We start from the raw sequence: 12836 nt of genomic DNA on the forward strand, positions 1-12836 counted from the left end.
AAAAGGAAGCCCATATCTTCCAATATTTTAAACAATAAGATCCTTTCCTGATTCTCATTTTCTCTAGTAATAAGGTTGTATTCAAAGGCTGGAGCATCCATATTAATTGTGCATGCTTTTTAAAGCAATTTTTAAAGAGGTTTTATTGTTCCATTACTGCCACTGAGATTATTAAGTATAAACACCAAGATTACATTAACATTAGGCATCTGAATTGACCTGACAAAACAAAGGAACTATAGAGGTGCTAGTCTCTCTTTTTATTCTGGACCTCTTTTTGCATGAACATTACAAATGTCTCAAACAGTGTGCGATCTTATATACCATTTGTTCTGCACATCTAGGTACTCCAACATTCTTTATGGATTGGATTTCTGCCTTAGCTTGAGGAAACAAATATACAATGAGATGGAAGAGGCTTAGTTTGTGTGTGTTCCATTGGATATCTGTGATGTTTTAGATACTATATAGTACGAAGTGAGGAACACAGTGCTTGCTGGGTTGCAATCTCAAATGAGCTTCTTCTATATAAAAATATGTAGCAGTTTCTTCAAATTTAAAGTGTGTTTTGCTTTTGTCTTTTCAACTAAACCTGGCCTAAGTTGACTAAGTCCTCAAATATTTCACTTTACACAGTTATGTTTCTTGTTCTTTGTGTGAAACCTTGGGAAAGTTATTTTCTGTATCTCAGTTTCTCCACCTGTGATTGGTGATAGAGACCTGAAACATGTTGAAGTCAGAAACACTTTTTATGGTAGTGTCCTGAAGCATGAGTTTATATTTGCCTATTAACTTAAGTTATTACCAAAACTAAACAGATGTTTTCATCCCTGCAAAGAGCAGGAACAGTGTATATATAATATATATATAAATCCCAACTTTGGTACACCATTGTTCTGGGGCATTCCAATCAGTTCTCTTCTCGGGAAGTTCAAGGAATAAACTTTGCTATGCTTTGAGATTCACAAGATTTCAGAGATGTCACTCTGAACTGATGAGTTTGGGCCACACAAGTCATTCAGTCTTGTCCCCAGCAATCCGTCTGTCATTCAGTTATTCGAGGAATCCATCCCACTAGATCACTGTAGACGAAATGCTTCCCATAATGTCATCTTAGTATATCTAATGTATATGACAGTCAGGAGGCTAAGTCCAAGAGACTTTGCCACAAGGTGAAAGCTACCTGGTTGCCCCAAGACTCAAGTTTCTGTGGTTGTAGATTGCATCCAGATTGTGAAGCTGCAGCCAGACTCTTCACCAGAACCAATGATCAGACCCTCGTTTTGAGTAGTGTTCCTGGGGTGCTCCACTTCATATGTGCATGTGCCTCTCCTGATCAGAATTTTTTTTTGGTTAGCAGAGTCTCTTTGGCTCATGCATGCATCCTATACATACTTGAGCTATGCACCAAGGCTATATTGGGCTTGACCTCTCAGCTCAGTACCATAGAGGAAACTGATTCCTCTTGGTACTGATGGGGCTGGAAAATCCTGGAGCTTGAAGGACAAACAGAGCTCCAACTGATCCTCGGTACCATCTACACATTACAAGGAAGGCAGGCATAAGAACTCCTCCAGACCACGACTATCAAGCACAGCTCCATCATTAGTACCTGCCCAGTCAGGGCCCTTGGTATCATGCAAACAGAAGCATCAGAAACCATCGACACCAACTTTAGTATGTTGTAAATCTATGGTACTGTCTGCGGCAATAACCAAGTAGACTACTGTGTTAGTACCAGTCTTCCATATGGTACAACAGGAATTTAGGTGCTTGGAAGACTTGAAATTGTGAGATGAAACAGAATTTCCACTGCTCATAGGTACCAAAACCAAGATTCTAGTTTGAGGGCTACCATCACTCTCCAGTACCACCTGATTCACTAGCATTTTCTGCCGGTACCCCTACTTACCATTCAAGGATACCAAGGGGAGGAGATAAACCTGCCTTCAGTCTTGTCCATTGTCCTACACATCTACATATGAACCCGCTCTTTGATACCCACAGAGAAGACTTGTGGACAATAGCATGGCTGGTGGGATCAACCAAGGATGCCACCCCATCTCCCATATGGGCCCCTGCATGGCCCTATAGGTGTCCCTCAGATATGTGCAGACAGTTTGCCGGATCACCAGCTCCAACAGTGATATTCAGTCCTCTTCTCCTCAATAGAGACCCCAGCACAAGGAGACATTTGAGGAACAAAAGGTTAGGGCAGATAAAGGGGCCACCCCTCAGACTCCTGTCTGATCATCATCATAATCACAATTTGGGTTGGTCATGCATCCACCACCATCTATGGCCAATGATTTCCAGCAATTTCAGGACCTCATTAAAATAGTCTTCGAATAGCAAGAATCAAGGGTTCGCAATACAAGTTGCTTGACATTTTACAATGAGCTACATTATCTATTAACGAGGACCTGGCAAAGAGTGTTTGTCAAACACCTGTTATGGTTCTGCCTACTTGAAAACAGGTGGATAAAAAGTATTTTGTCCCATCCAAGGACTCCAAATTCTTATTCTTCCACCTCCACTTAATTCTATAGTTAGATGCAATTAACGAATAAGGTAAGCAAGTCTATCCCATATGACTATGACCAAAAGTGCTTGTACTTCTTTGGATAGAAGTCCATAACCTCGCTATGCTACATCACAAACTATCAAGTGATCTTGGTTAAATACAATTTCATAAATTACAATAAATTTACAGCTTTTATTGATCATCTTTCACAGGAGCAAAGGGAACAATTTCAGGCCATCATCACTGAGGATCGGTTACTAGCTAGATCATTGCTTCAAGCATCCCTACATGCCTCAGACACTGCAGCCTGATCCATTTCCATGTAGTAGTTATGTGCAGGGCATCATGGCTCCAACTCTCAGAGTTCCTGAGAGAAGTTCAGAACACTGTAGAAGACCTCCCCTTCAATGATCTGAAGCTATTTTCAGAGACCATGGATGAGTCTTTTCGCACATTAAAATTTATTGTCTCTGGTTTTCTACACACCTAAGAATAAAAGAAGAGTTAGTAAGTCACAAAATGCCCAGATATTTTGCTTGGTTTAATTTCGCAGGGTTTCAAAGACCCACCGAATCCCCCACCAAGAGACACATGTTCCAGAGGAAGAGAGTTGCCCATCCTCCTACAAGTACCCAGTCATCATCAAAAAGTTTCGATTAATCAGCCAGGAGTTCAAATCCTCCCACATCTCTAGTTCAACAACTGCAGACTTTTGCCTATCTCCCCTACTATAGACACTGTCTTTCCCATTTCCATCAGGTATGGAAGCAGATCATGAGAGACAGAGGTCATAACATTTGGGTACACCATCCACTTTATGTCCCTCTCTCCATTCCATCCCCATCCCTCTTCAGGAACCTTCCTCATGAGCTTTCACTGAGACAAGAAATAGACTCCCTCCTTTAATTAGGACCATTAGAGCGGGTCCACGCTCTTCACAAGGGAAGGAGTTCTATTCAAGGTATTTCCTTTTGCCAAAGAAAGACAGACAGTGGAGACCAATTTTGGATTTAAGACTACTAAACAAATTTATAAAGTCTCAAAAGTTCAGGATGGTGACTTGGCAGCTATCATCCCTTCACTAAAGGCAGGAGACTGGGTATTGGCTCTCAACCTACAAGATGCCCATTTCCATGTAGTGATACATGCATCTCACAGAAAATACCTACAGTTTGCGATAGGCTAAGGTCATTTTCAATACCGAGTACTTCCCTTTGGCCTCTCCTCAGCTTCAAGGGTGCTCTCAAAGATCTTAGTGGTAGTAGCTGCTTACCTTCATCAGGAGGCAATTTTAGTTTCCCCATAACTTGATGACTGGCTGATCAAGGGCTGATCATATGAAGCAGTACTGTAATCCACTCAGATGGCCCTTTTTCTTTTCCTGAAATTGTGTTTTCAGTTTAATGTAAGAAAATCTATGTTAAGCCCTTTATAGAAAATACAGTTCATAGGGGCATCCTAGGATTCATTGACAGCCAGAGCCCACCTCCCCAGGGACAGATTCATAACATTATTAAATCTGGTCAGGACCATTTAAGGGAGTCCTTGTATCTTAGTATCTTAGTACCTCAGTAAGGAACTGTCAAAAAGGTCTGTTCACTGGTCAGCAACAGCTTAGACAAACAAATCTCGGTTCCCCTTCATGTAAAGGACTCCCTAGAGTGGTGGAAAGATCAACTCAGTGTTGGTGCAGGCATTCCTTTCCTTCATCTAACTCTGACAATCACCATGACAGTGGATGCATACCTGTTGAAATGGGGATCTCACCTCAGTACTCCCACCGCTCAGAGCAAATGGTGACCTCAGGAAACCAGTCATCACATCAACCTGTTGGAACTCTGGGCAGTCAGGAATGTCTGCCTTCATTTTCTCCCCCTCATCAGGGGCAAATCAATCAGAATCACGATGGACAATGTAGCCTGCATGTTCTATATCAACAAGTATGGGAGAGCAGGATCCACCTCCCATCTCCTCTCCCAAAACACAAGTCAGTTACATGACCCCAACTTAGGGGGTCCTCCACCTCAGAGCATGGTTCCTTGATGGTGTGTGGCATTAGAATCTATCTGTTCTGTGGAAGTAAAAGTGTTACTGATCAATAGAAAGGAATCAACCCAAGTCACTTACCTGTAGATGTGGAAGAGATGCAGCCACTGGTATCAATGCCAGCAGCTCGTATCCAAATCCTCATCTCTCTCAGCTACCATGGGTTAACTTGTTGGACCTAAAGAAATCAGCATTATCAGTTAGCTCAATCAAGGTTCATTTGATCTCAATATGAGCTTTTCATATTCCACATAAAAGGGTTTTCTATCTTTGCTTACCCTGTGTCTTCAAGCTTTATTAAAGATTTGGTGAACCTCTACCCTCCAAGTCAAAGACCCCTCCCCACTGAAGTGGAATCTCAATTTTGTACTTAGATGCCTCAGGAGGCCTACATTCAAACTGATGGCAATGTATTCTTTGCTTCACTTATCCATGTAGACAGCTTTTATAGTGTCTCCATGTTGGCCCGTAGAGTCAGGGAAATTGAGGCCTTAATGGCAGATCCCCCTTTATGGTGTTCTTCAAAGACAAGATTTCTTTATGATCCCATCCTGAATTTTTACCTAAAATATTATTGGACTTTTATCTTAACCAAACCATTTATCTACCGATGTTTTCTGCCAAACTACATAAGTCTCAGCAGGAGACCTCTTTTCATACCTTAGATGTCAAACACTCCTTGACCACCTTTCTAGCTAGAACCAAGCAATTTCAGAAGTCCTCTAGACTGTTTGTTTCCATAGCAGATAGATCCAAAGGGTTCACAATCTCCACCCAGAGACTGTCTATTTGGATCTCTGGGTCTGTTGTTGCTTGTTAGGATGAAGCCAGTGCTCAATGCTCCCACAGGGTGATAGTGCACTCTACCAGGTTGCAAGCAACATCCATGGTATTATTCAAAAATATTCCAGTATCTGAGATATGTAAGGCCATTACAGGGGCTTCAATACATACATTTTCTAGGCAATGTGCCTTGATCCATGCTGCTAGATCTGATGTGGCACTGGGAATTCTGGTTCTATCATCGGTTCTGGACTCAATTCCGAAGCTCCCTTCTCCCTGTGGGGCTACTGCTTCGGAGTCACCTGAAGTGGAGCACCCATAGGGACATGACTCAAAGAAGACAAGATTCCTCCCCCTGTGCAGTAACTGTTTTTCTTCAAGATGTGTGTCTGTGTGGGTACTCCACTACCTGCCCTCATTCCCCTCTGCTTTGGACTGTTCTCTGTGGGAGGTTTGAATAGAGAAGAAACTGATGGTGATTCACCTGTGCAGCCACGTATCATGTCGGTACACAGCATGAGGATGTATAGGGTGCATGTGCAGGCCCAGTACACACTCAACAAAAAATCTGTAATCAAGGGCTCGAGAGGCGCATCTTCACCTGAAGTCAAGTTCCCCCAAGGACCCAAATTTTAAAGAACCACAGTTACTGCACAGGGTGAGTAGCCTTTTCTTCTAATTTATAGAAAACATAATGCAGTTTCAAAATAGGGATATTTTTTGTTTACCACCTAAAATGTCATAGAGTTTCACAGAGGTTTAGCTATACAATTCCCAAATACAGGACAAATAGAAATTATGTGGCTAAAATCCCATAAAGGTGCTTTGAAAATTTAATGTTTAATATTCAATTTTTTCTGTTGCTATTAAATCCTCTTTAGTTTCTAGAAACTTTATGGTTAAACTATTACTGCATGCCCTTATGAAAATGTATTATTAATGCTTGTGCCAAATATTTCTTATACACTGTCACTACATTTTGGGAATCCTATTCATGTACTTTAAAGAGGAGATGGTCCTGTGAGTTGCAAAGTTTGAATTTGGACTCAAAATGAAATTTCCCCCAGAACCTGGGAAGGGGGGAGGGAGTGGGACCTGGGGGTCTCGCTCCACCCATTACAGAGATGATAGCCAATTCTGCGAAGTGAGGACCAGAACTTACTCAAAATTCAAGGTTTTCAGATCTGAAGTTCTGATTTTTTCCATCTTTAGTTTAAGTAGAATTATATTAAAAGTACATATTGACGTGAGGTGTTTTTCACATAGTTCATGAATATGAAGATATTTTAAGAGGAGCATATTTAGTAAATGACAATACGCTAGTTTGATAGCGTAGTGATAAAAGCCTTTTACAGTTAGATTAGACATACTTTGGGCCAAACTTGCTGGCATATTTGGTACCACTATTCAATATACTGCTTTACCCAATGTAGTTATAGAATACTTACACCAAGGGTCTCAAACTCAATTTACCTTAGGGCCAGTGCCAGTCCTCAAATCCTCCCAGTGGGCCAATGTCACTGAGGATGGTGTTCAGAAAAGAAAACATTTATATTATATTTTTTATTTTGAATTTCTTAGAAATAATAAAACTGTCATACAACTTTATACAATTCTTTGCCTGCCAGACAGTTTTTAATATTTGCCAGACACCTGGCAGTACTTCAGTTCTGTCAGTTTGTTGATGTTTGTCCTCAGTGACTGAACAGTTGAAACCTTCAGGATTACAGCAAGGTGTGCATCAGATAGTTGTGTTCGGTGTTTTGATTTCTTTATATTCATTGTGGAAAAAAGTGATGCTGCCTCCATGGCTGAATCTGCGTGGCAACTAATGATGCTAACTCTGCCCAGCGACTAGTGATGGTATCTCTGTCCCTCTCCCCCAGCCAATGGGAGCTGCGGGGGGCAGCGCCTGCAGCATACGGAACCAGCAGCGTGGCTGCATGGGTCTCAGGCCGCAGATGGCCCGCGGGCCGGGACTTTGAGACCCCTGACTTACACAAAGCCAATACTGGTGCTACAGTACAAAACATTTCCTTTGGGTAAACAGTGTGTAAAAACTCCTTGTTTAATTATGGAGACAAATTGAAGGAAGTACTAAGAAGAGCAAAATGTTTAAGGAGCTGGACATATTGATTTACAGAGAAAAATTAAAAGAAATGTATATGGTTTGGGTAAGTGATTCTAAAGGTGGACATAACATACAAATACTTCAGATAAAGAGTGAAAACTTCAGAGAATTTCTCATGGACTAAGAGATATAAGTAAGAGCAATGGGATGAATTTTATAAAAGGAATATTTGAGCAACATAATATGAGAACTTGCTGACAGTGAAATTTATTTGATTGTGCCACAGATTCTCAGTGGCAGTAGTACAAGGCCCTATTTCTTAAGAGACTGGGCAAAGCATCAGGAAATATATTCTAGAGCAATCATGACTTGGCAAGAAGATAGATCCTGTAGGACCTTTCCATCTCTAAAGTCTGTTTCTTAGTGATAAATCAAGAGTGAATGTAGCAGCTAATTGTTGCTGTTGTTTATGGCTTAAGACCTTAATGAGGTGCATTTCTCAATGCCATGACATCAGGATGAATTTCTCCTGATGACTCAAAGTGTATTCAACGAAAAGAAAGGAAGCTGAACTGTTATTAATTCTAGAAATCCCATTTCTTGAGATCTATTTGTTACTGCCTGGATCTCTTTGCATACTTTTGGCCCATGTTGTCAAGTACTCTTGCAGAATTTGTATTCTTTAATTTAGATTTTTAGTCTTACTGTCACATTCTTAAGATGCTGCTTTTTAGTCTTCATATATTGGGGCGGGGGGAAAGATGGGAGGTGGAGGTTTCTAGTAGAAGTAAACTAGGTTAATTAAAAGTAATTGGAGCTCGCTCAATTTGAAATAGCTAAATATCCACATTCTCTTGCTTCATAATTTCCACTTTTTACATAGTAGGTCTGAAAGTCATTGGACTGAGGTGGGATGAAAATAAATAGCATGTAAAGAGGCAAAAATTCTTTTTGAATGTATCTGCATGTACAATAAATATGACGCTTAATGTGTGTACTATATTAGAGTTTGCAACAGATTTCTCTAAAACTTCATTCAAGCTCCACCTATGATCCCTGTAGTTCCACATGTGGCTCTTTGGAGGAGATTACTTGTTAATGTAATCCCACTTACCGTACAATGGGCACACTATCAAAGTTTTACTAATTCTACTGATATTCACCATTATGTGTATTAGATATAAAATACCTCTCAAACCAGTAAAATCTTCAAAAATTGGTAGGAACATTAAATGTAACTATAGTTTTTTTAAATGAATCTGAGCTGAAAACCTGTTGGTCTGAACAAATTAAAATGGCAGAGATTACAAAATCCTTCAAAAATAACATATATATGCATATATATACTTTAAAATTAGTAGTTTTATGTGCTGGAATGTTACCATAGCTTTGGCTTTCATGTAATATATGTACATTCAGAAAAATACATGCTTTTAAAAATTCTTTATCACACTGTCTGATAAGTCTAACAGTTTATATTATGAATATGTTGATAGGTTATTGAGATTTATTTTGAGAGAGAGGATGAATCAGGTAATTTTTAATTGTCAATGTAGGTTTGTAAATTGAAATTCTAAAGCTGAACAAAGAAAGCCCACAACATTAGCCTGCTTTATTTTTCTAGCTGCAAGCTTAATATTTTAAAATATATTTTAATCTCTTTTTAAAAATATAATGCTTAAATCACACCAAATAGCTATCTGACATTTACCTGTTAATGTGTATTTATTTGAAAAACTGACATTATGGCACAGTTTCTTTCTTGCAGTTTCTTCAATAGCTAAATTGTTTCACATTGAGATAATGAAAATGAGGCTGTGGTAGTTTGATCAGTTTGTAAAAAGCAAACAGTAATTTGCACTTAATGCTATCCCATGGATTAGGCGCAATACCTTTAAAAAATCTAACATATTGTAGAATTATGTGAACTGCATGATTAAAGATTTATTTACACATTTTTTGCTCAGTGTGTTTGCACTGTTTGGGTTCATTTTCAAAGAGATCCATTTACCTGACTTGAATCGAACAGAATTAATACAGCATGTGCTATATCAGCATGGTAACACACCAGGGAGAACCTGGATAAAATAGTTTATTTTATTGTGTCTCTCTTTATTAATGTCGACCTTCTCCTGTGGTAATCAGTGCAAGCTGGAAGAAGAATGAATGTTAGTAGAATGACCTTTCAGGAAACAAGTCACCCGGAAATGACCATAAGTTGGCCAGTCAGCTTTCACATCTTTTTTTTTTTCCCTTCCCTCCTCCCCTCCAGTTTTTGGTAACACTGACATCCAAAGAACTTACTGTTCAGACACTAATGTTTCCTACTGCCTCTCTAACTTGTTATATTACTTCTTGAATAGAGTATGTAGGTGTCAGGAAAGGTAGCTATGACAAAATGTCATTAAGGTGACATAGTGCAAATTAATACAGTTAATGGAGGTACTCCTGACTGACTCATTGACCCAATATGAGGCGGTTGTGGAATTAATGGATGCCAGGGGATCAACCATTTAGGAAGGAAGGAAAGAAAGAAAGAAAGAAATAGCAGCTTAAAATCTCGAAGTGAATTATATTAGAAAAGTGAAAACGTCTGTGTTGGATTTGATTTTACTAGCAGGCCATAAAATGGTATACTCTTAGCAAAACATATTAAACTGAAATGTCAGATTTGATGCAAGGGGTATACAATTATGATAGTATTAATAGTGGTCTTCTGTCACCCCAAGACATACTTTTAAAGTTTAATTCCTAAGCACCTCGGATTTGTCACACACTAGTAAATTAGAAAATGTGTTTGGGGATGTTTTCTCATACAAAGACACAAGGCATATAATACTATTAAATATACCTCGGGGTTTTAGTATAGCTATTAAAATAAACTAGCGATCACATTTACAGACATGAAATGTCTGTTATAAAATTCATTTTACCATTTTTACACTCCTTCATAGCTTTACTGCATCATTCTTCATTTGAGAAAATCTAAGCTACTAGAGCTGCTTACAAGGTAGCTGTCTATTAAGTGATAGAAAGCTAACCTGTCTTATTAGATGTGTGAATGAAAGAGAGCTGAGGAGGTTACCAGTTTCTGAGATGTCAAGGCGTACTAGATACAAATGACCTCAAATGGATTTAGATCACTAGAATCCCTAGTTTTATTAACTCTTTGAACACTAGATATTTATTTTGGTAAGAAGTAATACATGACAGATTATGCCATCTGAAAAATTTGTTTGGACCCTTTTACCTGTTTGGCAATAGTCAAGAAGCCAGTAACTATCCTGCATATGTTAGTCTATGCAAAAGTATACTTCAGTTGAACAAAATACAATAAAGAATATATTTGTAAAGGAAATCCATAGGTATATAGATACTTTTAATATGTCATTTTATTTAATATTTATGATTTGTGAATGTTCCCCCCTCCCCATTGCCCCATTTGAGGTACCAAGCTGGTATAGGTGTTAGGGAAGCTTTTTGTATTACAGTATATCATGTTTGCCATTTCATCCTGATCTATATAGGCTCATGTACTGTTTGAAGCTGCTGTGGTTTAGGAAGAAAATACTTTTAGATTTGGCTCTCATCAGCATTTTATTCTATATTGGTGGCTTTTCTGAAAAGATCAACTTCTTAAACAATGGCCACTTCAAACAGTGAAAAACTTCATAGCTTGGATTGAAGCAATCTGTTTATAGAAAGCATCAACAGACAACAGAGCTGTGGAGGCCAATTTTTGGTAGATACACCGTTGCTGATCTGCCAGATGCTTTTGACTGGTATTCCAAGATACTTTAAACATGAACTTCTTCACCAGTGCTCCCTTTCTACTGGGCAGAAATTGGGGTTTGTAGCAGTCCATTGTTTCATGGAAAATTACAGAATCCATACAAATGAATGAGAAGCAGGAAATACTGTTGGTTTAGCTAAGGTTTTAGCATTCCATCTAAAGCCCCTTGAAATCAGTGAAAATGCTTGTGTTTAGTTTATTTCTGGGTGATATATATTTGACAAAATGTAACAGGGCTCAATAGGTCCAAACCATGTGATTGTAAAGTTTGATATGCACATCTTGGAAATAATCTGCTTCCAATATCCACATGTAATAAACTAAAAGGGTATATTCTGGTCTGACACTGGACAACTCAAGTAGATAGTATTCTGTACTACCACATGCAAGACTTGGGTTTAGTTACTCCTCTCCTGATCTCCATCCTAGCAGATTAGGGCATGTCCTTCAGAGTGATGTGCTCACCTTAATTGAATGGTATACTTTTGCTTTCTGGCCATGATCTTGTTTAATCTTGACAGACTCCAAATGGAGTTTCTGTCTAGTCCTCAACAAGCAGAATTATAATCTCAAATGGAGAAGGACAGTTAAAAGCTTTTTACCGAGTATGACAATTAAAAGCTCAAGTTGAATGTGTACAATATAACACGGAAGAACATTGTATTAAAATGGAACATATGATTGGTCCTAAAATAAAAATTCAAAAGTTTCTCTGAGTTCCAAGTCGTTCTCTCCTTACAGATTTACAGAGATTAAAACTATTTAGAAATTTGGGATGAAGCATTTGATAAATTTAGCTAGGTTTTATCTTTAGCTGCCAACAATATAGGAAGTAATTATCACAAAGGACAGAAGACTTTAGAATATGTCTGGTATCCAAATAACAAAGAACTGGACTGAAGTGTAACAAATGTTGTCTCTGTCTTTAAAAAAGATGTTAGGGGTGACTTTGGGAATTACAGACCAGACTTTTCTATCAGGAAAATTGATTGAAACAACATTTAAAATGGAATTATAAAATACATAAATGAACATGATATGATAAAGACAAACCAGCATTACATTAGTAAAGGAAAATCTTACCTCTCTAATCTACTAGAATTCTATAACCATGTCAACAAAATAGTGATCAAAGGAAAACCAGGTGGCATTCATTTGGCCTTTCAAAGAGCCTTTGATAAAGCTCCCCAGAAGATGCTTTGAAGGAACTAAATAGTCATATGGTGAGAGGTAAAATATTGTCCTAAATTAGAAACTGATGAAGAGGTAAAAAAAACACAAGTAGGAATAAATGGTCAGTTTTCAAAATGGCAGAAAGTTAAGAGTGGGATGCCACAGGGTAGTGGTCAAGAAAGCAAACAAAATAATGAATAGGAATGAAAATAATTCTGGAAATATCATACTGTTTTCACATACGTGGATCTTATTCCCTGACTTGAAATACTATGATCAATCCGCTCACCTTGTTTCAAAAAAGGATTTATCGGGAATACAAGGTGTTTAGAGATGAGCAACAAAAAAGGATTAGCAGCCTGGAGAGACCGACATATGAAGAAAGATTAAAAGACTGCCACTGCTTAGTTTCCAGAGAAGATAAATAACAGAGGTCATGCTAAATG

At 38.5% G+C, this 12836-nt stretch overlaps 1 protein-coding gene across 6 annotated transcripts in view; it reads left to right on the forward strand.

Annotated features, from left to right (window-relative positions):
* NBEA (neurobeachin) overlaps window positions 1-12836 on the forward strand; it is an 831523-nt gene that overhangs the window by 733421 nt on the left and 85266 nt on the right. The window lies entirely within an intron of this gene.

Source organism: Mauremys reevesii, linkage group 1, assembly GCF_016161935.1.
Source record: "Mauremys reevesii isolate NIE-2019 linkage group 1, ASM1616193v1, whole genome shotgun sequence".
Taxonomy (NCBI): Eukaryota; Metazoa; Chordata; order Testudines; family Geoemydidae; genus Mauremys; species Mauremys reevesii.